Source organism: Mauremys reevesii, linkage group 1, assembly GCF_016161935.1.
Source record: "Mauremys reevesii isolate NIE-2019 linkage group 1, ASM1616193v1, whole genome shotgun sequence".
NCBI classification, from domain to species: domain Eukaryota; kingdom Metazoa; phylum Chordata; order Testudines; family Geoemydidae; genus Mauremys; species Mauremys reevesii.
The window spans coordinates 307,050,151-307,077,439 of record NC_052623.1 but is presented as its reverse complement, the minus strand read 5'-3'; the positions used below and the strand labels follow the sequence as shown (position 1 = coordinate 307,077,439).

Here is a 27,289-nt window from a genome sequence, read left to right as displayed (position 1 = left end):
AAGGAGATATAGAGACTATTCTAAATATGGGATATATCAATCATTTTTGCTAATTTGCATTATTATAAATTTATCAAAATTAAATTTAATTTGTCATGTGTCTCCCAATCCTTCTAATATGTTTAAATCCATTTGAAATGTCATAGAATAAAAGAAATTAGAGCTGGATGGGTGCTATTGCCTCACACGTTGTACATCCCCAGGTGCATTGCAGGATCGTTCCTTTCAGTGTATTCTCAAATAACTTGACCTATCTAACTTTAGATGGCTCAGGTAATGGGGCTTCTGCCTTTTCTGATAGATCTCATTTGGGCAATGTTTCCTGATATTTAGCCTACATTTCCTGTGTTTATTTTATAATGTTACTCTTAGTGATACTATATCCCTTTGTATCTCCTCCTTTATTGTACACACTTCAGATATTTATAGATGGTTGTGAAACGCTCCAGTATTTGCTAACCAAAACAATGAAATGTCATCAGCAAACTTCACTAATGTGTTATCCACTTCCTCCTCCTATTTATTATTAAATATATTAAATCACATTCCTCTTCATACTGGCCCCTGTAGTTCTCCACTGTTAACTTTTCTTCATTCTGTGGGGCAGTCATTTGCTATTACTTATTTTTTCCTTTCACTTAACCATTTTTTAATCAATGCCAGGACTCTGTCCTTTACCCGATAGTTATTTATTTTCCTTAATAGTCTAGGATGGAGGGAACTTATCAAAAGCTGTTTGAAAATTCAAGTAAATTAGGTACACTGGGTCATCATAGGAGACGAAGCAGGGGTAAATCATCTCTTTACAAGAACTCAAGAAGCCCATCCTTTCCTGTTTAGAATATTCTGAAAATAACTGTAGTTATACTGTATGCTGCAAATCCTTTAGTTCATTAATCTTAGACCTGAGTGGCTCACATCTGGTGCCCTCCCATTGGCCTTGTAACAAGTATATATTTCCACTGAAGCAACAACATGAATATTTTCAATCCTGTCTGAATTGCTGCCGGCCTTCAAACACCATCAGTGTCTTCTAGTTCTATCCATGGTCCTGAATTATAGCATAATTGCTCATCTGCTGTTTTGTTGTAGAACCAACTATTATTTTAATTTACACACAAGTGTTGGTCAATGGGTACTCAGGAAGTCAAGTCTAAAGAATCTGTAGCCACATGTAACACCTCCTTTTGAAAACTTCCTGGAGACACTTTCTTTGCCATGTCCTGCACACTTGCCCCCTTCATCTGTCTTTTTTCCTGGCCTCGTGATATATTTAGGCCTGTGAGAAGTTGCATTAATAGGACATCACTGGCTCAGTGTTACTCTCTTACAACTCACCAGACAACCCTAATTGGCAAGCAGCAGCAATCAGTTACTTAATAGTGTGTGGTTGTTTGTGTGTGTGTGTGTGTGTGTGGTTATTCATGGGGCTGTTGTCTCTGCTAATGTCTCCCAAACATTCAGTACAGAATAATGCTGACGTACAACACGTTCTGAGTGTAAAACTTTTTGAAATTTAAAAATATTCAGCTAAGTTCAAAGTATTCAGCACAGGATTGTGGTTTTTAAAAAAAAATAGCCAAATTGATGGATGTATTTCTAAATGCAGATGATCTGATTATTTTACTGAGATCTTTCTATATAAAAACCTTTGCATCATCACCTTCTTATCTCTGAATCAGTCTTCCTGCCAGAACTGATGGCTGGAACAATAGAGATTGCTCTCGAGCAGGAACTTCTCTCGGAACCCAGGCCTTATCGCAGCTTTAACTGGCAAAGACTGCCATTCATACTGTCACTCACTGGGAGTATATAATAGATGGTGTATGCCTTGCACACCACAGATAACTCACCAAACTAGGTTGGATTTAATCCACCCCCCACACACACACCATTGATGATAAGATATGTGATTTTCTTTTTAACATCAATTGTCATTGAAATTATAGCATTGCCGTTTACATTGGTTAAGGTTGTGTCATCATTTCCATTGTAAACCAGTCTTCTAGTGTAGTTTTTATACTCTAATGTGCCCATAAAAATGATTCTTCCAATAAACATCATTGAAAGCAAGTGGTGGTGGTTGTGTTTAAAATGAAGCACTGCAATTTTTGCTAGTTTTATTTATTTTCCGTATATGAAATATGCAAAAAATTGGTAAGAGAAATATGTATATTTTCACTGGATAGAGAAAAATAGCACAAAGATACTTTATGGCTCATGTCTTTCATTACAATGCTTGTATAGCGTATAAAGAAGTCAACAATACAACATACTTTGTTAGCAGGGAGAATTTATTTCTGGCAATAATAGTTGCCATTTGATCACTGACATTACATTTGCAAATCACTGCATTTGAAAACAATTGATAGAGGCACCTAGAGTGCAGGATAGACACATATATTTAAGTAAACAATAAAGAATATTCCCTTTAAAATATTTATCCTTTATATTTTACAAAGGGCTGAGATTATTAACAGTCATTGAGGCTAGGAAGCCCTCCAATACATGGTGCCCAGCTTCCCTGCTGGAGTGGCCAGGGGGTATTTATTTCAAGTTGGGACTAGATTGTAACCTAGCTGTGTATGTTCATGTGGGATAGTGAGGGGGGCATAAGGCCCTTCCAGCTCCGAGTCTGGACATGCAGTATTTACCTGGAATGAGAGTTCAAGTATAGACAAAGAGGAAGCTCCATGTGACCTCTGCTTCATCTCCTCCTTGTGCATGAGCATGTAGGTGAGGCAGGGTGAAGAGGCATGGGGATTGGGTTGAGCCTCAGTACCATCCTCCCCTCCCACCCCAACACACCAGCCAGTATAGTTAAAGCCCTCTGTAGGGCTGCACTAATTTACTCCTCCCAAGCCCACTTCCCTCCAATGGAGTAATGGATAATGGGGAGAAAAATGGTAGGGAATTTTGACACTGAGATACAATTCCTTCCTGGGATTCCCCCTGGGTCAGAGCAACTGCACCACTCTTTTACACAGATCTAGAATGAAAGTCTCGTTCTTTCTGTTCATTTGGATTCTGGCCACCAGGTCTGGTTCCTCCATTAATAGTCCTGAAGGAATGAAAATAGTGCCTGTTTGGAATTACTTATTTACAGACATAATACTTTGAGATGTAGATTTATAAAACAACGAAAAGAGTCCTTATCCTCTGCAAGTGGTGAAGGGGCATTTTAGATACTTGTTTAATAGTTCCTTTTGATTTTTGTTACATAAAATGTTTTACCAGAGAAAAATAATAAAAACATAAAACTGTAATTTCATCATGCTGAATTTAATCCCAAGGCACTGTCCAGCACATTCATGGTGCTCTGTGTACGTCTGTGCATACACTTGGGCATATACTCATAGTGTGTTCATAAAATCTAAACACTTACAATGTTATCCATATGACATTGTGTGAAATAACACTGACAATTGGTCCCAATCATCTTTACCCATATAAGCACAAAACTGGGTCTTACAAAGAGGTGAGTTAGGGAGAGGAGAAGTGCAGTTCCCCTTCCTCTGTTTAAACCAATGAGGTGCTCTCCCAATTCTAACTGGCTGAAGTAACCCAGTGCTTCTCCACACCTCTCCTCCTCCTTGGCAGGTCGAGTGAGAGCTCCCCCTCCTGTTACAATCTACTTTAGCCATTGTCTGTTACTATTATCTTGAGGCAAATGGTTTCCAGGATGTCACGTCATATCGTAAAACTTTCGTGTCTCAAAAACATTGGGCCATATTCTGCCTTCTGCCATCATTCCCAGTAGAGAACTCCCTCTGTTAGTTCTCTGGGAAGATGAATGGTGGCCAAATAGTTTGCAAGTAAAGCTTGGTGAAATTGTTTGGCCAGATTTTTTTTTTTTACCAAAAAATGGAGATTTGGGTTGACCAAAATATTTAGCAAATTCGTGACGAATTCACATAATTGTTTCAGTTGAAAACAAACACACAAAATTTCTGAAAAATCAAAATATTTTGTTTCAGCATTTTGGAAATGGAATGTTCTGTTTTATTTGATATTACTTTTTGGTTTGAAATTTACTTCTGTCATAATTTCTTTTTTTTAAAAAAAAGCTCAGCACAATGAAACATGTTGCTTCAGGTGAAAAGGAATGTTTTGTTTGACCCTAACTGAATTTTTTTCCCAACTTTTTGGTGTGCCGAAAATTTTGAGTAATTTTTGCTTTGATTTGATCTGCAATTTTTTCCTGATATGTTGGAACAGCCAAAGAACCTAAAAATCAGTTATTTGCACAGCTCTACTTGCAAACCAGCTATGGGAAGTATAATTTGATATGGTCAGTTTAAATTTACATTGAATATAAAATATTTTGTAACTTCAAATTAAACAAAATATTGTGTGATATTTACAAATCCTTTGACTTTTTGAGAATAATGTCAACTGCAAAATACCTTTTGACTTCAATAGAACTAGATTTCTCCTAATATTGGTTTTGTCTGGATGTATCTTCTATATGTATAGTGTGAGCATCAAATACACTATTGAGTGCTGTAAAATAATAACAATAATACCATGAATTGGGGAAAATTGGGAGCTGCTGAGTGCTTAAGTTTTGTAAGGACCTGAAATTTCCTAAAAGTAGAACTGTTTTTTTTTTCTTTTCATTATTAATACTGGATCTTACTATTTTTCCTTTGCTTCACTGCAGCTTTTCTAAGTTCAGAGTCTGTGTTGAAGATCAAGTAGGCTGGATATGTTGCACTGGAGTAGACAATCAGTATGCAGAGTTCAATGAGTCTCTTTACCATAAATTATATTTTCATTTTCACCTTTGCAATAAATTTCTTTCCTCTGTTTGGCCTCACTTTTTAGGCTAATGATTTAAAAAAAATTGTTCCTTTTACCATTTTTAAATTGTCCTTCAGAATTCTCTCAGACAGAGAGGTCATTATTTCTAATGCTAGCAATACGATGAGTGGCCGAACAAACCTATCACATTTTTCATTGTGACCCATCTAGAAATATTCTAGCACATTTCAGGATTTCAGATTATTTTTTCAAAATTTCTTTTTCTTTTCCATTCAATTCTAATTTGTTATTTATATATATACATTAGAAATATATATAAAAATAAATTAGAATATATATAAAAATTACACACACAGTGTACTCTTCTTTATCGAAAACCCTATTATTCAAACCTGTGCACTATCCAAATCCTTTCCTTGTCCCCCAGCATGAGATATATGAGATATATTCCCTCTGCAACATGCATCTCATGCTGAGGGACAGAGAGAGGATTCAGAGAATGCAGAGGCTTGGATAATAGACACCGGGCCAGGACTGCATGGAGGAGGAGAAGGAAGACAAGCCCTGGGCTGAGGAGGAGGAAGGCCACCCCACTGCTGAATGGCTCCTGCCCTTTCGATTATCTGAACTCCTGATTATCCAAATAAAATCCATGTCCCCCATGCTGTTCGGATAATCGGGACTATATAATGGCTTTTTAATATAATGGCATTTTAATAAAGAGCTTTCATTTTCTGCTTCTTGGAAAGATGTTGCTGTTGGAGTGACTAGGACATTGCTACAGTTTTTTGGCAATAAAAGGAGTAGCAGGGTTTATACTGTTGATGTAACAAGCTGTTGTGCTTTAAAAAAAAAGACTAAATGTAAAAATAGTAAATACATATTGTAGCATCTGCCAGGAATGTAAAGTGCAAATGAAAGAGAAAAAACCCCATCTAAAGATTACGAAGCTTTTCAAGCATTCCTTATTTTTATCCAAACTAAAATTTTAATCAGTTGAACAAACTACATCATTAGAAACATCCACTGGAAAGGCTGTAAGTCAACATAGAGTGAATTAAAAGAAAAGGGCCATTCAACCGGGAACTGAACATATTTGACAATTCAGGCATTGCTGTTTGAAATAAATACTTTCTCCTGCTAAGCTTTTCTAAAAGGCTGTTACATACTTTCCAAGTTTAATCTCTTCATTTTTTTTTTGCTTTAAAGATAGGAGTTTCATTAAAATAAAAATTTCATTCAAGTTATTATCTCCCCAGCTGTCTGTGCAGACCATGGAGTTGGCCTGAGAATATTCTCATTACATGTGTTCTAGCAGTTAGTCAGTGATTGATGCTGTATTAATGCACAGCACAGACGCTTTCTCTTTGTTACTGAACATTAGACAAATTAGTTCTTACAAATTCATGTCCCACCCCCACTGCATCTAACTTGGCCACCCTGACTGGTTAATATTGCTAATAACCTTCATTCAGAGTGAACTGAAGCATTAGGAAGGAGGAGTTTGCTAAAGGAATGGGAAGAAAACAGTCAGTAGCCAATGAAGTCTAACAATACGTGGCATCATTTTCTAGTGCATCTCAGCCCAGTAATGACAAATGATCTTTTCATTGCCAGGCCCCCAAATTAATTTTCCACCCACTTTTCGTGAGGCCACATTCATCACATAGATTGCGTTAAGTGTACTTCTGTCAGGACAGAAAAAGATGAGTAGTAAACTAATTTGATTCCGACAGCTTCTTATCTAGGGGAAATAAACCTCTGGGACAATATCCTTAAAAGTAAATGTTCTCTGTAAATGTTCCTGGGACATTTTTGCATCAGAGTTCTTTATAGTATATGAGAAAAGGATCCTGCATCAGCAGAACAGCAAAATTGCAGGAAAAGGCTGATGGAGGAATATTTATAGCTGTTTGTTACTGGCCTGGTAGCTGAGCCCTGCTTTATGGTGAAGGAACACCAGCTCAAGTGGAATGCATACAATTTATGTTTCTAATATTATATAGAGAACAAAATTGCTCTTTGCATTATCTGTTTTGAAGTTAATGGGTTGGATACAGTTTTCCAGTAAACTCTAATAACATAACTCCTAATAAACTTTTTTGAAGTGCATTGTTTCTTTTCTGTTATTTAGAAAGATATTCTGGGTGTTATATAGGTTTCTACCAGAGATTTATCAAGGTCAGGAATCACTAGTGCACCAGTAGGAAGGGGAATCACAGCACAGTTTAGCTATCTGAAATATTATGCAGTTGGCTGGATTAAGCGACACAAATTGAGCATAAAATTACAGATTGTTTAGAAGCCATTTAAATTGAGGTAAAGATTCTTGTGTGTTAAAATACAGCAGGTATGTACAATTCAAGCTAGTTTCTGACACTTTGAATGAATGATTCCCTTTTCCTATTGTGCTTTTGTAATTTTTTTTTTAAAAGTACACTTTAGGGTATTTGAATGAGAGAAGCAAAAACTGCATTTCTCTCCCCACTGATACTTCACTGGGTGCTATCTGTCTAGCCTGGATCACACACAACTCTGAGTCTATATTGACTCTTTTCAGTCCCACAGGTTGCTGGACCTTCTTGAGAACAATCTGAATGCCTGTCATTTTACATTAGCACTTTCTAGACTCCTGTAGGCCAAAGACTTTTGCTTACTGCAGCTTTTTCAGGTGTTTCATTTGGCTCCTTGACCTCTCATTGATCTCACATGTGGCTTACCTACCGCTGCTTTTATTGTTGGTAGTACCACCACAAATTTCTGTGGATCTGGATCTGAAATCCCACTGTTCATATTCATTCTCCGTATGTGTGTATTTCTGATTGCACATGGGCATGTGAGAGCTTCCACTAGGGTGCATGTACAAGTCTTATAGACTTTAAGGTCAGAAGAGACAATCGTGATCATCTAATCTGACCTACACATTGCCCTGAACCTCGCCCACTCCTGAAATAGACCCCAAAAGTCCATTTTTCTTCTTTGGAACATGACACAGTTTAATCACTAGCTCTCTCCACTGGCTTCCCATAGAGCTGGATTTTTTTGAATATCATATTGTGTGTGTAAAACATGGGATAGAACAGGGATCGGCAGCCTTTGGCACGTGGCTCGCCAGGGTAAGCACCCTGGTGGGCCGGGCCGGTTTGTTTACCTGCCACGTCCGCAGGTTTGGGGGCAGCAGGAAGCGGCGGCCAGGCCAATGGGGGCAGCAGGCCAATGGGGGCAGCAGGAAGTGGCAGCCAGCACATCTCTCGGCCTGCGCCGCTTCCGGCAGCCCTCATTGGCTTGGAGCGGCAAACCGCGGCCAGTGGGAGCCGCGATTGGCCAAACCTGTGGATGTGGCCGGTAAATAAACCAGCCCAGCCCGACAGGGTAAGCGCCCTGACGAGCCGTGTGCCAAAGGTTGCCAGTCCCTGGGATAGAAGATTTATAAATAGAAATAAATACAAATTGTGATATGTTTCATATTTCTATTTCAACTGAATTTTAATTTTAGAATCAAGGAAATTTTAGAATCATGGCACTTGCAGCTATGAACTGCTAGGTTTTGTCACTCAGGGCATCTCTCTCACACTTAGTTTTCAATAACTGTGACCAGATAGCAAGGTAGGGTGGGAGTTTGGCATAGTTAGAAAGTTTCTGTGACCTGACAAGTCTTTCTGTTAATCAGTGGATTGGTTAGATGGGTAAAATCTTTGAGCTTTTCCTTCTGTTGTATGAATAGCTGTGAATTAATTAATTCATTTATTAAATGAACAAGATAATACAGCTTTAGCGAATGCAAAACATGTGTTTACCTCTGTGCACAACTACAGCTTATAACAAAGAGGTTGTGTATTAAGGAAAACGGAAATGAAGATAGCTTCCAAGGAGAATAAACCAAAAAGGGCTGCAAAGCAGAATTACAGTCCCAGTAGCACCAGTTGAGAACAATTGCTCACTTTCTTTAAAGGTCATTGCCCATTTTCTCACCAGAAAAGATGCAGGGCAGAAACCATGGGAAATTTGTCTTCTTTAAAATGGGTTCTAGCTCTTTTCCTGGAGTTCTCCTGTTTACCTTTTAATGTAATTAGGCAGACCAGATTGGTATTTATTCTTTTTCTGACAACAGTAAATTAGGCTTAACTCTTTAATTACAATGAGAAGGAAATCACCTTTCTGATATCCTTCAATTAGCTCTAACAGCTGTTAAATTATAATTAAAATTTCACATGGATCATTTGAGTTCTTGGAATGTTTCCATTTAATAATAAAACATTTGCATATATACATTTGCTTTTCAACAACCTTTTCAAATATGCCAGTGCTATATCAAGAATATTGATACTGTATTAACCAATATCTGTTTAGTCATATGAATAGACTAACAAAAGGGGTCTAACAAAATGAAAAATTGATATGGAAGAAGGTGAATAGAAAGTCTCAAAGCTCCAAGTTTTTTGTTGGAGGTAGCTCAAAGAATCAAACTTCCCCAACACCTCTCACCCCTCCCCCACGTGATCTCCACTAGTAGAAATCATGGAGAAATACTGTTCGAAAGCTAGAAATAATCTGAATAAATATTCCCATTCTTCTGTCAATCACAATCTGTTGTTCTGTGCCTTTATAGGATGCAGACCTGCATATATTTTGGTGTAAATAACTGAAGAAATATTACACACCTCAAAGTAGATTCTGTTCCTTTGTAGAGAACGCTTTCATTTAATGAAAAAATGTTTACTTTATAGTAGCTCTTGTTGCTGTCTATTCCTATGTGTTCAGCCTGCTGTGAGGAAGAAGTGTGCAAAAGTGGCGACTACTGTTAAAACCTTATAACACAGTATTTTGGGTGTCTTGAAAGTGAATTAACTAGAAACTGAAACAGAGCCAGGAGGTTAATATAAGAAACCATCTCTAAACAGTTTCATGTTTGTAAATTAACTAGATGGGCATGGGCCATCACAGTGTGGAGAGAATTAACCATCAGAGGCATAAGAGAAAGAACAGGAGTCCTTGTGGCACCTTAGAGACTAACAAATTTATTTGAGCATAAGCTTTTGTGGGCTACAGCCCACTTCATTTGATGCATAGACTGGAACATATAGTGAGGAGATATATATACATTAACCTCCTGGCTCTGTTTCAGTTTCTAGTTAATTTGCTTTCAAGACACCCAAAATACTGTTATAAGGTTTTTAACAGTAGTCGCCACTGTTTATATAACCCACTTTTGCACACTTCATACATGTTCCCTGTATGTATATATATCTCCTCACTATATGTTCCATTCTATGCATCTGATGAAGTGGGCTGTAGCCCACGAAAGCTTATGCTCAAATAAATGTGTTAGTCTCTAAGGTGCTACAAGTACTTTGTTCTTTTTGCGGATACAGACTAACACGGCTGCGACTCTGAAACCTAAGAGAAAGAGGGAGAACTTCAAATGAAACAGATTTTTGTATTACTTATTTTTCCTGACTCTCTATTTTCTAATAATTTAACTTCTTACAACCCAAAGAAACTTCACAACATCCTAAACTCAGAAGAGGCATCTCAAGCACATCCCTAAGTCTATAATCTTCATGTAGTTCTTAGGAAACCATCCTTCTACCTTTATATAACTGGGGTTATTTTCTCTGTTTTATTTGCTGCTATCACTTCAGCAGGCAGATCCAGGAACTCAAGGTACTTTTTTTTTAATAAACCTTTTTGCCATTTTTTATGGCAGAGGCAGGTTTCCTTCCCGTGGTTCTTTTTGGGCCCAATTATTCAAAGGAATAGAAGTTCAAGGCTGCATGCACAGTTAGTGTAACTGTGCATGCAGTTAGGGTAACTGCACCCGCAAATTAGGCATACTGATGCTCCTGTTGCTGTAACAATTATCTTACCTAACTCAGTTCCCTCTCTCTTGTTCATTATTTCCCTGCTTCCATGTTCTTATGTCTAAAATTGAGATTGTGTCTTTCTTTCCAATGTCTTGGTCTCCATAGAAATGGTGAGATTACCTGAGGGTGGTGTTAAATAAACAACAAAAATAAACTGATGATTTAGCCCCATCAAGAACTTTCCACTAATCAATGGCAAGTAGATTTTTCAAATCCTTTTTCTAAACCTAGTGTAGTGTAGTTTCAAATCAAGTTATAACTGTCTCTTCAGTTTCTAGGGGTTACAAGTAGCTTTTTATCTAAAACCAAATGCTCCTTAGATTGGCTGGGAAACTGCCTAATCTGGAATGTGATCTGTTCTATTTCTCTCTTTTTTGTATATTATTAATCATAGATTATTAGGGTTGGAAGGGACCGCAGGAGATTATCTAGTCCAAGCCCCTGCTCAAAGCAGGACCAACCCCCAAATGGCCCCCTCAAGGATTGAGCTCATAACCCTGAGTTTAGGAGGCCAATGCTCAAACCACTGGGCTATCCCTCCCCACCACATTGTAGTTGTTGGATTTTCTCTTATGAGCTACAGTGTATTTCTTTGCTGCTTTTGGAAAATTCTGAATCATTTTATTTTTGTTGTTTTGTCAGTGAGTGTCTCTCAGAATACCGTAGGCCAGGGATCAGCAACCTTTGTCACACAGCCCATCAGGGAAATTCACTGGTGGGCCGGAGTGATTTGTTTACCTGCGGTGTCAGCAGGTTCAGCCGATTGCAGCTCCCACTGGCCGAAGTTCACCACGCCAGACCAATGGGGGCTGCAGGAAGCAGCGGCCAGCACATCCCTCGGCCCACGCCGCTTCCCGCAGCCTCCATTGGCCTGGAACAGCAAACCGTGGCCAGTGGGAGCTGGAATCGGCTGAACCTGCTTACACTGCAGGTAAACAAACTGTCCCAGCCTGCCAGCAGATTTCCCTGATGGGCCGTGTGCCAAAGGTTGCTGATCCCTGCCATAGGTTGAATGTTTCTCAAATTGTATGTCAGATTTTTCTATTACCCTTTATCCAAAATATCTGGATTTGCGGGCAGTCCTAAAAAGCGTGTTTATATGTGAGTATCATTCTCTTACACCGAGTTTGAGGTAGCATTAGTTCATTTTGTTGAAGATTACTGAGGTACAGAAGAAACGTGTGATCACTTTCCATTGAAATTCTTCCCATGATATGAGGGGGAGGTAGTGTGTGCGTTTTGGAAGCTATGTGCCCAGGAGTCACCTGCTATGATATTCTGAATTTCTTCTTCCCATTTTTCTTTTATGTGGTGTGATTTATATATTTCAGAACTGTTGAGAAATGCATAGTGAATGGCAATTCATCCTTCAGATCTGCCTCTTTTATGAGTTTCTGCAATTCATTTTTAAACTTGGATGTGGGTTGCCATCTGTCCGTCCATTGTAGTTCGGAATGGAATTGAAACTGAAGATAATTACAAATGTCTCATCTGTGAAGGTTGTGTTCTGGGTGTGGTGTTAAAGGGGTTCAAAATCTGAACTCTAAAAGGGTACTTCTAGGTGAGTCAACATACTTTGTTTCCAGCTAAATATGCATTTTTGGGGAAACAACAGCAAAGTCTGGGAGGACAGAAATTTTACTAGAAGCCTTAGCACCAGTTTCTTTTTTGATGGGTCACTAAGTGGTTACAGTAGTCTAGGCCTGACCACAGTGTTGTAGGTAAAAGGGATGATTCTTTTTCCATGTTTAGCCAAGCTGTGTGGGTGATATCTGGGAGCTATTGATTGTATATGATATTTTAGACGTATTGCCTGCATAATGTTGGTGAAGTTTGGGAGAGCCATCTCCCATTCTCTTTACTGTCTTTCAGAAGCTCATGGTGGATTTTGTTCTTTTCTCCTCCCCAAATGTAGCTGGAAAAGTGTACAAAGATTGGAACTAGCTGGCTGGTAGTGTCAAGGCCAGGTCTGAAGACGGAAAAATTGTGGTAGGATGTTTAGTTTAATGATTCTAACTCTACCTGAGAATATTAGTAATGGAAATTATGATTATTTATTTGTACTACGGTAGGGTCCCCAGTCATTGAAGAGGGCGTTGCACATACAGATGGTCTCTTCCCCAAGCATATGTATTTACATCTTTTTTTAATTTACTGTTTGAACAAATTTTGTTATATTGAGGTATTGATTTTAGGGCATATAATTGTTTCATGTTATTGGAAGTTTTCTCTGATCCATACACAGGAGTTTATTTCCTGAATTCTTGGTGGTTGTTGCCCTCCTGTTGTTTAGTCTAAATCAGTCTAATAAACTATATCCGTTTAATAACTTATCTTTAGTAAAAACAGTGGTCGTAAATGTGTAGACAAGGCCTTAGTAATTATCTAACAATTACTTAAGGGGAAAGAAAGAAGTTGCTGAATTCCCTATGAACATAGGTTTGACTCCTTTTTCAGCCTACTGTTCCTTAGTTTAAACATTTTCTGCTGGCATGTAGCACAATATCTTAAAATTGTAATGGACTTGATTCTCAATTGCACGACATGAATTTGGCAGTTGGGTTACTCTGTTAAAATAAGTGCCCTAAAACTGGAGTAAAACTGAATTAGGTGCAACATATTTTGTTTTATTTGATACAAAACATGTGAGCATTTAAAAACATAGTTATCAGAATGAGTAAGGAACATGAATAGGGACTTTGACTCAAGTCCCAATTAGAAGATAGTTGAAAATAGTCTGCATGGATAGTGTGTAATTAAAGATTTTTAAATAGACTGATTACATTACCACAGTAAACATCAGGAGTGAGTGTAAACCTGCGTATCTTCATTTTCCAGTGCCTAGATGCCATTGATTAGCAATACTATTTGCATGGTGCCATGCCGGGTGATGCTGTTAAATTGACAGAAGGGAGGAAAACGGCTTCAGTGTCTTGCCATGTTGTTTCAGACAACCTTGTACATCTAACACATCCAAAGCTTAAAATACTTTATTAAAGCCTGTACTTGTAATTATCCCTTTCATGCTTTCACATTTTATTATGTTTAATATTTATGTTAAGTCATTGGAATTGCTAATAAAATATATCTGTAGGTTTCCCCCCTAATAAATAAAACAATAAAACAAAATCATTACCCAAGCCCCCACTTGCCTTGAAAGCTTAGTAGAGGAGATTTGTCAGTAAATTGGTATCAAGCTTGTTTGTTGTGAATTATGGCCATTTTTGCAATAAAATTTGGCTTGCTGGAACAAATGGATGTGCAAACCTGATTTTATTAGAGAGACCAAACATTGTGGAACTAAAACAAGGAAATTCTTACATACTGTCACAATTTGGGGCCATATGGATCATAAACTCTTCTATTTGTATTTCACTTGCAGACTTAAATGGCATTATCTCATCAGAGAGAGGGTAGCAAGGAATACACTTAACTTAAATTTAGAAATTGTCCTTGTTACTGAATGTCAGATAAAGGTGAAGCTTTTAAATAGGAGTCTTCCTGATTTACTACCTTTAATGTGAACAGGAAGGGATGTGCAAAGCACATCATTAGTGTGACAGGGTGAAAGGGGCAACATGTTTCTTCTGCTACAATGGAAAGAGGATGAATTTGGCACAGCTCTGATGTCAGAACCTCCATCACCTTTCTCACAGATGATGTAGATTTTAATTGTATTCCAGGGCTGATTCTCATCGCACCAGCTCCTACGTGACATTGAGATAGATGAAGCCATTTGTTGGCATTATCAAAGCCAGCTGTGTGCTTGGCTGCAGCTACAGTAGGCATTATATCTCATGCATAATCCTCTCATTGAGAGAGGATCACAACCATCTGAACCATATGGCAAATAATTTTATTATGATCAAAAAAAGGACTCTTGAAGCTAGTTAAACAGAAGAGTCCTTGAAATTCACTCAGAAGAGGTTTTTGCCTTCATGCAGCATTATCATCTTAAATTAATTTTTAGTTCTGCCATAATCTGTGAAATACAGGAATTTTAATTTTTCCCCATTTTTTTTGTAATTACAAGAAACGGTGTGCAAAAATGCATCACTTGATTTTATTGTTAACTAAAGAGTGTATTACAATAGGAGGAACAGCTTTGAGTTAGATTCTTTTTACTAACTGCATGCCCTTGTGGATCTAAAACTTAAATGGGATGTAGAAAACACATGAAATTACAAAAAAGGGGCGGGGGAAATCACAGACATCTAGCAATGAGAGCCCTGTGGTGATGTCTTAATGCCTCACTTCCTGAGAACTGGCAATATGGGCAGGTCCATACTCACCGCGCGGGTCGACGCGGTGAGTTCGACTTCACGGAGTTTGAACTATCGCATCTGATCTAGACGCGATAGTTCGAACTCCGGAAGCGCCGCGGTCGACTCCGGTACTCCACCACTGCAAACGGCGGTGGTGGAGTCGACGGGGGAGCCGCGGAGTTCGACCCTGCCGCGTCTGGACGGGTGAGTAGTTCGAATTAGGGTACTTCGAATTGAGCTACGCTATTCCCGTAGCTGAATTTGCGTACCCTAATTCGAACCCCCTTTTTAGTGTGGACCAGGCCTATGAATTTAGTCTTTCCTGGTGAGGAGAGTATACAGCGGTCTTCAGAGATCGGGAGAGGAAGAACCCATTGTTTGATACATAGCAGAGCAATCTGCTATTAACTAAGCATATGGAGCCTTGTGATGGGAAGGAGGAAAGTGGCCTCTGCTATACACAGGATTCCCTGCAGGACAGCCAGAGAGGAACATGGGCATCAGCGGCAAAGGCATCCAGTCTGTCATTTGTCTAGCCAGAGGAGGGGAGATGGGTAGCAGCTGTCAACAAGATAAAAGTGGTGCTTAAAGGCCTAATCCTGTTTTCTTTTAATTCAGTGGCAAAACTCCCATTGATTTCAGTGGTCAGAATTGGGCATGAGAACTATTGTGTGAAGGGACAGTAAGTGCAGATAATGGAACAAGACCAGGGACTAGGGTTGCTTTATTAATTAAGAAGAAATTTCTGCTGCAAAGACATAAAATGATAGCATGCATTGCACTGTGGTGCGAATAGGCTGCTTGCATACTGCAAAAGGAACATAATATTTAAGACTTGGGCCTGGGGAGGTACACACACCTTCCACAGGGGCACCTGTTCGTAATATAGATGCATTATCAGCAACTTTCACATTGCAAAGTTATGGAACATAAATAAACAATACCAGAGCCAAATGGCAACAGCTGCCTTATCTGGAGGATAGCTTTTTATTTGGTGCTTTATTGACAAATAATAAAGCCTGTAATTGGACTGTGGGAGGAATATAGCCACCTAATTTACAGGACCTTTAATTTTCTAGTACTGCATGCCTGAAGCCTATTCGTGTTGTTATCACCCCCTCATGAGTAAAGCAGAGGTCCTGGCTGAACTGTTCAAATTGCCTGTTAAAATGAGCAGTTTTCCGTCTCATTATTTAAAATCATGTTGAGGGGAGGGGATAGAACACATCTTCTGAAATAGTGCAGCGATTACACAATTGTGCAATATGTGATTTTAATTACAAAAACATTGTGGCCTTTGCTCTAGAGATTTCTCCTAAAAAAACAAAAAAAACAAAAAATGCCCATCACTCTCAGTGGGATGTGGAGCAGAGCTGTGCTCACAGAACAGGTTAACAGAAAAAGATTGCCTTTTCTGCGGCAGCTGCTGAACTGAGACTTTCTGGATCATGAATGTATGTAAATATGTCCAACTGTTTGCCCTTCATACATCTTTGGCAAGTTTGGAGTAAAAAATATTGCACTGGTCCATTAGTTCGCTTGCCTGATACTGTAGCTGATGCTGTTAAAGACACGGCGTTGAGTTTCTAGATAAGCATTTCTGTTCGTGGTATAGAATAAAATAGTAGTAGTAATAGGGGAGCATGGTGCTCTGATTACACTCGGAGATCCAGATAAAGAAAGTGTTGGCAGCACAGTGTACCAAACTGTACTTTGCATTGGGGCAAAGGCACAGGGCAGTGCTTCAGCCCATTAAGCAAAATACATGATTGCAGCGTCTGTGACTTTGGCATATTTCTTCCTTTCAAAACCAGCTCTCTAAAAGATTAACAATTATTTTGTGGAATCTTACTAAGATTCCTTTATGTATCTGCTGAGTGGCAAAACCACAGTCTTGGATACCATGGCATACTTCATAGGGATTTCACTGGCAATGAAGGTTGTATATAAATAATGGATGTAGAAGGGTGACAGTGCCTGGACACTTGGGGCTTGACAGATTATCTTGTGATGTATTACAATTAGATATGCTTCAGTGTCACTTCATTTATTCAACTAGTAAGGGTGCATAACTCTTAGATCCATTTGGAGGTAGATTTATTAAGAGCCTTAGTCATGTGCTCTCAAAATTTGGAATTGATTTTTGAACATCCTTAACAGCTTTCTAAATCACTTTACTCTTTGCACGTATCTTTTTTTTTTTTGTAGTTGGGATTTTATTAGCATTGTAATAGACAAGTTTAATTTTTTGTCTCATGGTTTGCTCATTGTGCTCAAGGCAGTTGCTAGATGACAGATCACCTTGTCACTTAACTGGTCAACAGACCAAATGGGCCTTAGGGGATGAAATAGCATAGGTCTGTGGTACAGAGTTTGCAGAGGCTGGTAGCTGGCAAACAGCAGAAGCTGTACAGTAGAGTGTATTATTTATAATGGGAATCTAGAGAAAAATTGAAACTAAGCTTGGTAGCAAGAGGACATGTCCTTTTTTAAAAATAGTTTCAACTAAGAAGCCTGATGGAAAAAGGTTACTGAGCCAATCAAGAACCAATCATATATCCGAAAGTTCAGTTATGACATAAACTAATGGAGTTTTGCAAACCAGTGGGTCAAAACGGGAAGCTGTTTAGGATCGCTAAAAAGCTTTAAACAAACTGAATGCTTAATACTGGCATCGTTCCGTGTGTATTTTTCATTATTTAAAACGGTGGTTCTCAACCAGGAGGTACACAGAGGTGTTCCGGGGGGGTACTTCAACTTCCGGGGGTGCTTCAATGAGAATGGTGATGTGTGTAGGACAGCAGGTGGCCACAGAAACCAGCAGAAACTGCAATCCTCCAGAGAATCAACATCTTTCCCCTGCCCTCCTTACCACCCCAAACACGTACCAACTAACAAACATGTTAGTCACCCCGTGGCAACCTTTGTGTTCCTCAGATAAGAACCTAGCACAATTTTTGGTTAAATTACATTGGTAGCAAAGCCGATCTGAGCAAACAAGGTTTTGGAGGATTCACTTGTTCTTGTAAAAGCTGATAATAATTGATGAACGACCAGCTTGCTGGACCCTGACAGGCTGGTTGCCTGGCCTTTGCACTCTGCCAGTTCAAGCCTTACAAGTGTGAAATAGCCAATTACTGGAATACCTATTGAAAGTAATAGGCCAATGAGCAAATTGGTACTGTGGGACACCGTGGCAGTGTAGATGGAAGGAGGCCAAGATAAAGTTCTGCTCTGAGCAGCTGCTCCCACCACAGTTTGATAATACTATTGGATGACCAAGTGATGAGAGTAAGGTATATCCCCATTTGAACTGCAAGTGTCCTGCCTTGTATTGACTTAAAGTTTATGATGCATGATACCATCTTGTTACCCTGGTCCTAATTTGCAGAAATAAATCCTCCTTTTAAAAGGTAGTTAAATAGGTAATAGGGATAGTCACGGCCATAGATTTTGTGCAAAAGCATTAAATACAATTTTGGCTTGGAATGAAAAGTCATATAGTGTGCAGAGTGTTAATACTTGCCAGCCATTTGCTATTGACAGAACAATTTATCTTGATAAAGGACAGTGAAAAATTCCAATCTATTCACTGACATCACATTATCAGCAGTAATATATGACTGCATCTAAATATAAGGTTCAGATCTGATACAGCTGAGAGGTTTCTGGTAATTTTCCTGTAAATATATTGTGTACTGGACAATGAAAAAATGACACTCTTACCATGTAATTGGATGACCTATTTTTATGTGAGATTTAAAGTTTTACTGTGTTTAATGGGATAGACCATAATGTTTCCTTTTTGGGTAACCTGTTTCTTTTTGTAAGACTTTAGCAATAAAATAGGTATTACCAGGTTTGACAGAGCAGAAATAGCAGACAATGAAAGGTAAAAGCTTAAATACCAATCTGATTAAAGAGTCCTTGTCCATAGAAATTTGCTGCAGAAGTAAGAATTCTGTCAGAAAATATCTTCATGGAAATGCCTGTTGGCAATAGTACATTGCATCTGTATAGTATGTCTTCTTTTGCCAGAATGGAAAAATTGTGTCGGAGTGTCTGCGCACGAGTCCCTTTTTGCGCTTTCCTAACAAAGGTGAGATCCAGAATCCTAAAATCCTGTTGAATATCCTGATTTAGTGAAATCTGGAATGTGTTAGGAATAAAACTGCTTAGTAGTGGTCTTGGGGGAAGAAAATTCAGACTGGCTGGCAGATGATTTTGTACAAGGTCCAGGAGTTTGAATCCATGGTTGAATAGAAAACATTGCGGTTTCCATGTGTCTATGCCGAAGCCTAGATGAAGCCAATACCAGCTTTTTGTCTAATCCACTTTTCCAGTTGCCAGCCATTTATCTGGCTCTTATAGAAAGAATTAACAAAAGACATATTCCTGTTTGCTTTGAATCTCCCTTTAACTGTTGCAAAGTCCATTTTAGATGGCAGGGATGGAGGATAGGGAAATATGATATTAAAAATGTTTCAGCATAAAAAAGAAACCTGTGCGGTGAGATTATGAATTTAATGAGACATAGTGTAACAAAAAAAAGGATAAGGTCTAAAAATGCAGGCCTGCTGATGAAGACTTTATATTTTGCTAGAGATATTTTATATCCATAGCACTTTGCTACTCAATAGTTTATATTATATGACAAGACGAGGTTATTATGGTTAAGAAACTACTGAGTGACAATCTATTATCCATTGGTATTTTTTACTATTGAGCTTTTTAATCCTCTGGAAATACCTGGTTGTAAAACCAGTTTATATAGCAGCCTGTGTGGTAAAGATGATCTCTTGCCTCATCTCCTCTAAAGATTGTGAACATTGACTCACCTTATGAAGATCCTCTAAGGAGGAACATTCATATGATCCTAGAGCTTGAAAAAAAATACTGGAGATCTACTAACCAAAGATGCAAAGCTACTAATCTGTGGCTTGTACTAAATATGAATTGTGGGGGAGGGGAGGCACCTCTGCAGTGAGGTCCAGCGCTAAAACACTGTAAAGAAACCCAAAATCACAGTTGCTCGGGTTGAGGAAGGTGCTGGGATTCCTATCAAGTTTTTATTCCTCGACCCTTTTCTATTGCATTCCACTTAGCAGAAGTCTGATAAATGTGAAGCATCTTCCCACTCTGGCTACTGGGGGAGAGGGAGCTCTCTTTCTTCTTCCTTCCTCTCTCTTCCATTCTCCCGCTCCAAAGGTGATGTACTATTTTAATGGGGAAAGTATCTGGTTCTCTACTATTCCCCCGGCTCCTGGCTTCTGTGAGAGGAGAAGGGATCCTTGATACTGTGCCCCTCTGCCAGCATCCATTTTGGGGTCATCCATCCCCATTAATTGCTCCAGTGTCTGCTGTGACTGCTGCTCATTGCTTTTGCAAGCAGTACCAACAGCATGAAATCCCTATCATTCTTGTCACTTTCACTGCTTTGTTAATTTCGCTCAGTTCTCTCTCAGGAAAGTTATGAGCAGATCAGAGGCACTGGAGCTGTCTGTTTGCAGATTCAGGCAAACATCTCTGAATTGGGTCACATACAGAAAGTTATCTTCACAAATATAAGAGTTAGAATTTTTTTCAATGAAAGTATATATTCTGCAGAAATTGATGGCCTAGCACTCAGCCGGGAAAGCTTTCTATTCTTCCCTGGCAAATGGCTAGTTCAAGCACTATAAGGACTTATGGACCTTTGATATATATTTTAATGGTGATGCATTTGTTAAAATGTGTGGCATTTGTGTCTCTGTGCATGGCCTTCAAGAAAGGAACTAAAGACAATTCTATTTTAGTCCTCCTGCCCAACATTAGGGACCGGGAGAGTATCTTAAAAAACTGCTGTAGCTGCTGGAAATCTCATTTGAGAGCTATAAAATTATTTTTTGCCTACCTCAGACCATTGGCACAGGCAAGAAAAATGGATTGTGTACTCCTCAAATGACTGTTCAGAAATACCAAAGCAGAGCCAGCTACTTTTTCCTGGTGAAATTACATGTCATCTTCGAGGAAAAGTCTTTTATGTCTGTTGGGATGCAAGTTCTGCTATAAATTTGTTTGAGGAAATTATGAAGAACAGGCAAAGTGCTGCTATGAGTTCTGGAGGAAGAAAGCTGAGCAATTCCCTGAGCATTCCTGAGCTACTGCAGTCAGTGTAGAACAGTCAAACTATTAGACATGCAGAAATTTGAAAATAATATATTTAACCTGCATACAGTATGGGTCTGTAAAACCTTAACCCTGAAGTAATACTGCCTTTTTTTGTGCTGGGTCCCCGTGCCCAGTTATGTTGTTTGTTTTTTTCTGTCTACTCCCCCAGAGCGTTTCATCCCTCTGACTCAGCCTGTATCAGACCTAGTTTTATTCAGTGATTCCAGGCTAAAGTAGAACGAACTGAAGCAGCATAAGTTAGATAGCAAGGAAGACCCTACCCAAAACTATATAAAATAATGAGTTTTATCAATAATGTTATTTTGTCTCTTGCCCTCCACCCCTCGCTCAAGTGATTCCTGTCTCATCTTGGAACCACTGGAAAATTCTACCTATCCTGTCTGTTCTGGACCAGCTGACTCTACTGGAAGATCTGAGAATTGCTCTGGTGCTTCTTAATTTAATGCAAAAACAAAGACATTTTAAAAAAACAGCAACAACCCACTAGCAGCTCCCTTGATGTAGGACCACTGGAATCTTATCAACATAAAACTTGAGCAATGCAGTGGTGAATCAAGTGCAACATTTTCAATGTATGAATTGACCATGTAAGTATACCCCTTACTTAGCAAATATGTCTGTACTGATGAGTTCATCTTATCTCATGCATGTTGCACCTAGGCTGTTAGTTCCTCCCTTGCCTTCTGTTAGAATAATACCACAGTGGCACATTAATGAGAAGCAGCCAGTTATGTGTGAAGAAAAAGTATGTTGATGAATTACTAACAATTGTACTTCAGGCTAGGTAGAGCACAGTCACCTTGTGTTGGTGATTTACACATCATGTTTAAAAGAAAGCATAATGTGAGAGGACCTTTCTCATCGACGTTGGAACTGTACATCTGATGAAAATGGAAAGGCAACGTGTTTACTTGCTTGCTTACTTGTCCGATAGATCCCATGGTAATAGACTGCTAATCTTTCGTTTGTACTTGAGCTTTAAGAACTTGATTGGTTGTATTAATCTCCACTGTGGCAGTACCATACTGGGAGCAAGGTGGTCTTGCAGTCAAGAGCAGTTCAGGGAGAAGAAGAAGAAGAGAGCATTCCTTAGAGCTGTGCAGTGGGGTGACCAGCATTTGTGCACTCATTCAGGGCTGGAAGCTCACTTAGCCTCTGGGGCAATCATGCCAAACATGACTTTTTGCACCCTTATAAGCTTACAAGTTCACATCTAATTTGCTGTTTTCTGTCACTCTGAGTTCTTTTTCAGGATTACTATTTGGCAAGTGTCTATTTCTCCTTAAACTTCTGTGCTTTGTTTTCTTCTGATGTGTTAGCTTGTCTTTTACCCAGACTGAATCTTATTTTATGTCCTGCCCATATTTCTAACCTGCGTAGTTCCCTTGTATCATTCTTGTTTCCTCCAGTAGCACTCAGAACTCCTCCCCCTCAAATTTAATCAATGTGTTGTTTTCTTCCTCTTCTTGATAATTAATAAAGATGTTAAATAAAACCAGACCTAACTGTATGGCCACTATTCACTTCTTAACATGACACATTTGCTGGCTTTTCTTACTTTTTGTGTATGTCCCCCTTCATCTAATCTTCAGTCCAGGTGACAGTGATTGTAACCAGGCCAATTTGAATTTTGTTTTTCCAGGACTTTTTCTAATAGGTCTTAGGACTGGAAAGGGCATGTGTGATGAATCCTACTGTGATTGGTGCATAGATGTGCTGCTCATGACCTAATTGATTAGGCTTTTTCAATTTATTTAAAATGAACACATTAAATCGGCACATTAGTGAAGTGAAGTGTGCTCACATGGTCGATGAATTAGCGGTAGCTATCCCGTTGCCCCCATATCCGAGCTATCCTTCCGTGGTCCCATAGGGATCCCGCCTCCTCGTTGTCCCCAGCTGTGGTTGCAATTGTCGGCCTCCCCTCCCCTCCTTCCCTCCTCCCAGCTCTCCCTCCCCCACCCTCACCTCCCTCCTCCCTGCTCGCTGGTGCTTTGCGGCGTGAACTTTGGCAGACTGCTTGGTGAGAACCGCCAGACTCCTGCTAGCACAACACGCATGGACCGCCTGCTCAGCTCAGTACCAGCACCGTGCAGATTGCTGAAACCTCAGACCATGGAACTGAGGCGCGGGCGGAGGCAACCGAGGCACGGGCGAGGCGGAGGCGGCAGTGACACAGCCGGGATGAGATCCCGCTGGCCCCTGGCAGGCTGGGAAACAGCAGCGCAGTGGGATTTGGTGAGATCCTGATGGTGGACTGATTTTGATCGCATGACTGCCGATGACTGGTGGGGATGCATCAGTGGAGAAATGGGGACCGGCTGCGTGACTGGTGGATGGTGGGGTCCCAGTATGGAACTTGCGGGTATGTTGATCACCTGAACTGCCATGGCCCTGAAACGCCCCAATACCCAGCCCTGCCATAGAGAGAGGAGCATGCCCGAGCACAGAACGCCAGAGAGCAACGCAGCTCAGCCAGACAGCTAGGCCAGACAGCTGAATCAATGGCTGGAATCAAGATGAGTGGCTGAAATCACTGCAAGGGGCTACAGATGCAAAAGCACAAAGCAATCAAGCTGCTGAAACTACAATAGTGCTGTGCTGGGGAAAAATAACTGCAGGGTGTGCTGCTTTGCTGCATGGGGATTCCCCAATGATGGCACTGCTGCTACCAGGGCACCGCAGCACCAGGGCACCCAGTAGGCAAGGTGGCACGCTGCCTGGAAACCAGGAAGGTACAAGGTAATGGCACACAACATCTGGTGGGATGACAGGGACGTTTCAACGCGCGCGGCGTTCTCAGGCCAACAGGAAGCATACAGGCCGCAGCAAGGGCTCCAAACACTAACGAAAGGAAAAGGCCTTGCCTGTTGAAATCACTTTCGTTATCCTGGCAGCTCCCGGGGACCCAGTTGGGGATGTGATGCCATAAGCCATAGCATGGAACAGGCAGCCTGACACCTGAGGATGACAGGCAGAGCAGACAGGTGGCAGTTTGGAATGGGTATGGTCGCAGAATGGCATGGCAGCTCGCTGGCGTGGAATGCAGGCTCTGCTGCACCTCAGCCAGCCCTATGTTATTGCAGCTTGCTGTATTGCTCCATGCCTCTCCATGCTGCTTGGGAGACCTTCCTTTATGCTTGGGGAGAGGGGGGGGGCTGAGGCCTGGGGCCTGGAAGCGGGTGAGCTGATTACGGATTAGCAGCCAGAAGAGCACACCTGCAGAGCCAGAGAAGAGCACAGAGAGCTTCAGAAGCTTCATGGAAACAGTGTGACTGCAGGCCAGACACCTTGAACATGTGAACCCAACCCCTTGTTTCACAACCCTCCCTCAAACTCTCCTCCTCTCCTGACTTCCCCCTCCACTTTGACTCTCAAATACTTATATTTAAGTTCCTTTAATTTTTAAATACTCCATATAAAAGATTATAAGAAATTTAGTGGGAATTGGGAGGAGGAAAGAGGGAAGGAGGAAAGGAGGGAAAAAGAGAGGGGGAAAAAAAATTTCTGGTTGGGCTGTCTAAAAGTGGGGTGGGCACAGGCATGGGGGCTCCCACGCTGGGCTGGAGTGGGCGGAGGAGGGGGGGCGGGGTGGTGGAGGGGGGGAGTGGTGAGGTGAGGAGGGGTGGGAACATGGTCCTGGGAGGTGGTTATACAGTGCTGCGCTGCAGCTGGTGATCCTGAGGACGACCCAGGCCCAGAGTTGCATCCCGCCACAGCCCCATCTCTGCATCCCGCCACCGCTTTTGCATCCCTGCGCCACCGCTCCCGCTCTGCCTCCATCTCTCCTGTCCTCCTCCCTCTTCTCCTGCCCTCTCCTGGCCTGTCCTCCTCCTCCTGTCCTCACTCATTCTGTCCTTTCCCTCTTTTCATTTCCCCCACTCTTCCATAATATTAAAGATTCTCTTCTCTCATTTCTGTCTTTCCTTTTCCTTTCTCAATCAACTCTTCATCTTGCCTCTTCTTTTCCTCCGCCTTTTCTGTGCTGGCCTGGGGTGGGATGCAAAACATTGAGAAAGATACATTTACATTTGTAAATATTTAGATTTACACATTTACAATGAACAATGTTATTCACTATTCACATTGTACTCACATTTCATTCATTTACATGTGATGATTTGCAGCTTCTTTTTTTACAGAATAGTCACCGACACATCAGGTCAGGGCATCAGAATTCAGCTTGCATGGCAGGCCATCAAGTCGAGCTCTCTGCCTCGCACCCCACCCAAGCCACTGTCTACCCCATTTACCCTCCTAATAATCAACAAGCTCCCCCTCCCCCACCCACGGTGACCAAACAGAAAAGATTCCCCACCCACTCCTCCTCCCCTCCCAGAAAACATCCAGCCCCCTCCCTCCTTTTAAGCTGCTGCCCCACCAAAAAAGAAAAAGAACCACCCCCCCCCTTAAATCCTGATTTTTTTTTTTTAAATTAATTAACGACCCCTTTTCTTCCTTAGATGACAGAACAAGATAAGGGATGGATGCAATGGAATTTGCAGGAAGAAACTTGATACGCCCGATGCTTTGCGCAATGAATGCCACTTGCTTTACCTGCATGATGCATTGGCATGGCAATGGTCCTACCATGGTACCATGGTGGGCGGAAAAAGGATGCCAATGCCTTGCCTCTTCTGTGGCTTGCCTGAGGACCTTACAGATGCAGGATGTCCCTGGAGGATGGGATTTCCTCTCAATCCCCGGACATTAACAAACTTCCCTAAGTAACTCTCACATATGCATCCATCCTAAGCTCCTCAAATCATGGGCAAAAAAAATCAATAAAAAAAACACTGTAAAACACTTGCAAAAAGGTACACTCAAAACTCCTTACTCAATCTATTCATGTCATTCTCGAATAGTTGGCAGAGAGCAGGGCAGGGCAGGAGGAATGGTTGTCAAAAGGCAAAAAGGCTGCTGGCTAAAGGGGGGTCCAGTGCTCTGTGCTCTTCCTCTTCTCTTCCTCTTCTTCTTCTTCCTCTTCTTCTTTCTTCCATAATCAGACTTACATGCCCCCGCCTGCCAGACATGAATCCACGGTCAGGGGGTGGGGGGTACCCTATGCAGCCCAAAATTGGGCGTGCAGCAGCAGCAGCATAGCGGCATGTTTTTGACCCTGCCGACCCTTCTTCTTTGGTTTTCTTTTTTTTTCTTGCTGCTTCTCTTGTCTCCTTAACTCCTCTGCTGCCTGCACTCTGCTCTGCCTTTATCCGTCTTCGCCCTAGAAATTCTTTTTTTTTTTTTTTTTTTTTTTTTTTTTTTTGTTCGCAGTTCTGTTAGCATTGAATCATCTGTGATCCCATCCCCATATCAGATCCATCATCTGAGCCTCCTTCCTCTGGGGCTCTTTTTCGATTCTCATGAGACAGCATTGTTAACAGCATGGTGTGTCTGATGATGATGCTGCTCCACACTGATCTGATGCATGAATGAAAAGAAAGTTCATGAAATTTTTTTTTTTTCCTGGCGGGTGCATCCTGTCTACCTGAGAATGCTGTCAGATGCTGTCAATGGGTGTCAGTGGTGCAGCTCCCGGAGGCCAAATGGCCGATACTGCCACATAACCATCTAACCCTATTCGATAACCCCGATCGATACTACGCTACTCTTCCCTCGCTAGAGCCGGGCAGCAGACCGATTTAAAGCCATTAAAATCGATATATATATGCCCCTAGTGTGGTGTGTTGTGTGTTATCGGGTTTTTTTACGCTCCTAAAACCGATTTAAACGCCTAGTGTAGACCAGGCCTGATTGTGGATTGTAGTGAGCTGATCCTTTGCGACAGATGGTTGTACATTCAAATAGAAGTTTTGTCTCAATTTATTTTTTTAAAAAATCCTATTAATTTTATAAAATCTGATATAAGTACAAAGTGTGTGTGTGTATATATATATATATAAATAAAAGGATATGATATCATATAATAGTGTGTGTATATACATCTCTACCTCGATATAACGCTGTCCTTGGGAGCCAAAAAAATCTTACTGTGTTATAGGTGAAACCGTGTTATATTGAACTTGCTTTGATCCACTGGAGTGCGCAGCCCCGCCCCCCTGGAGCGCTGCTTTACCACATTATATCTGAATTCGTGTTATATCGGATCACATTATATCGAGGTAGAGGGGTGTGTGTGTGTGTGTGTGTGTGTGTGTGTGTGTGTGTGTGTGTGTGTGTGTGTGCGCGTGCTCTTTTCCACCTGGCCATTGTCCTTATCTGAAG

The 27,289-nt window shown here is 40.7% G+C and overlaps 1 protein-coding gene across 6 annotated transcripts in view; it reads left to right on the top strand.

Moving 5' to 3' along the window:
• PDZRN4 (PDZ domain containing ring finger 4) overlaps positions 1 to 27,289 on the top strand; it is a 389,321-nt gene that overhangs the window by 147,744 nt on the left and 214,288 nt on the right. Inside the window, exon 1 of one of the 6 annotated variants that reach the window (XM_039506155.1) lies at positions 21,633 to 21,651. The exons of the other annotated variants lie outside the window; for them this stretch is intronic. The gene's annotated coding sequence lies outside the window, so the exon portion shown is untranslated. Of the gene's footprint in view, positions 1 to 21,632; positions 21,652 to 27,289 lie in introns of those variants that run through there. 6 annotated transcript variants of the gene reach the window in all.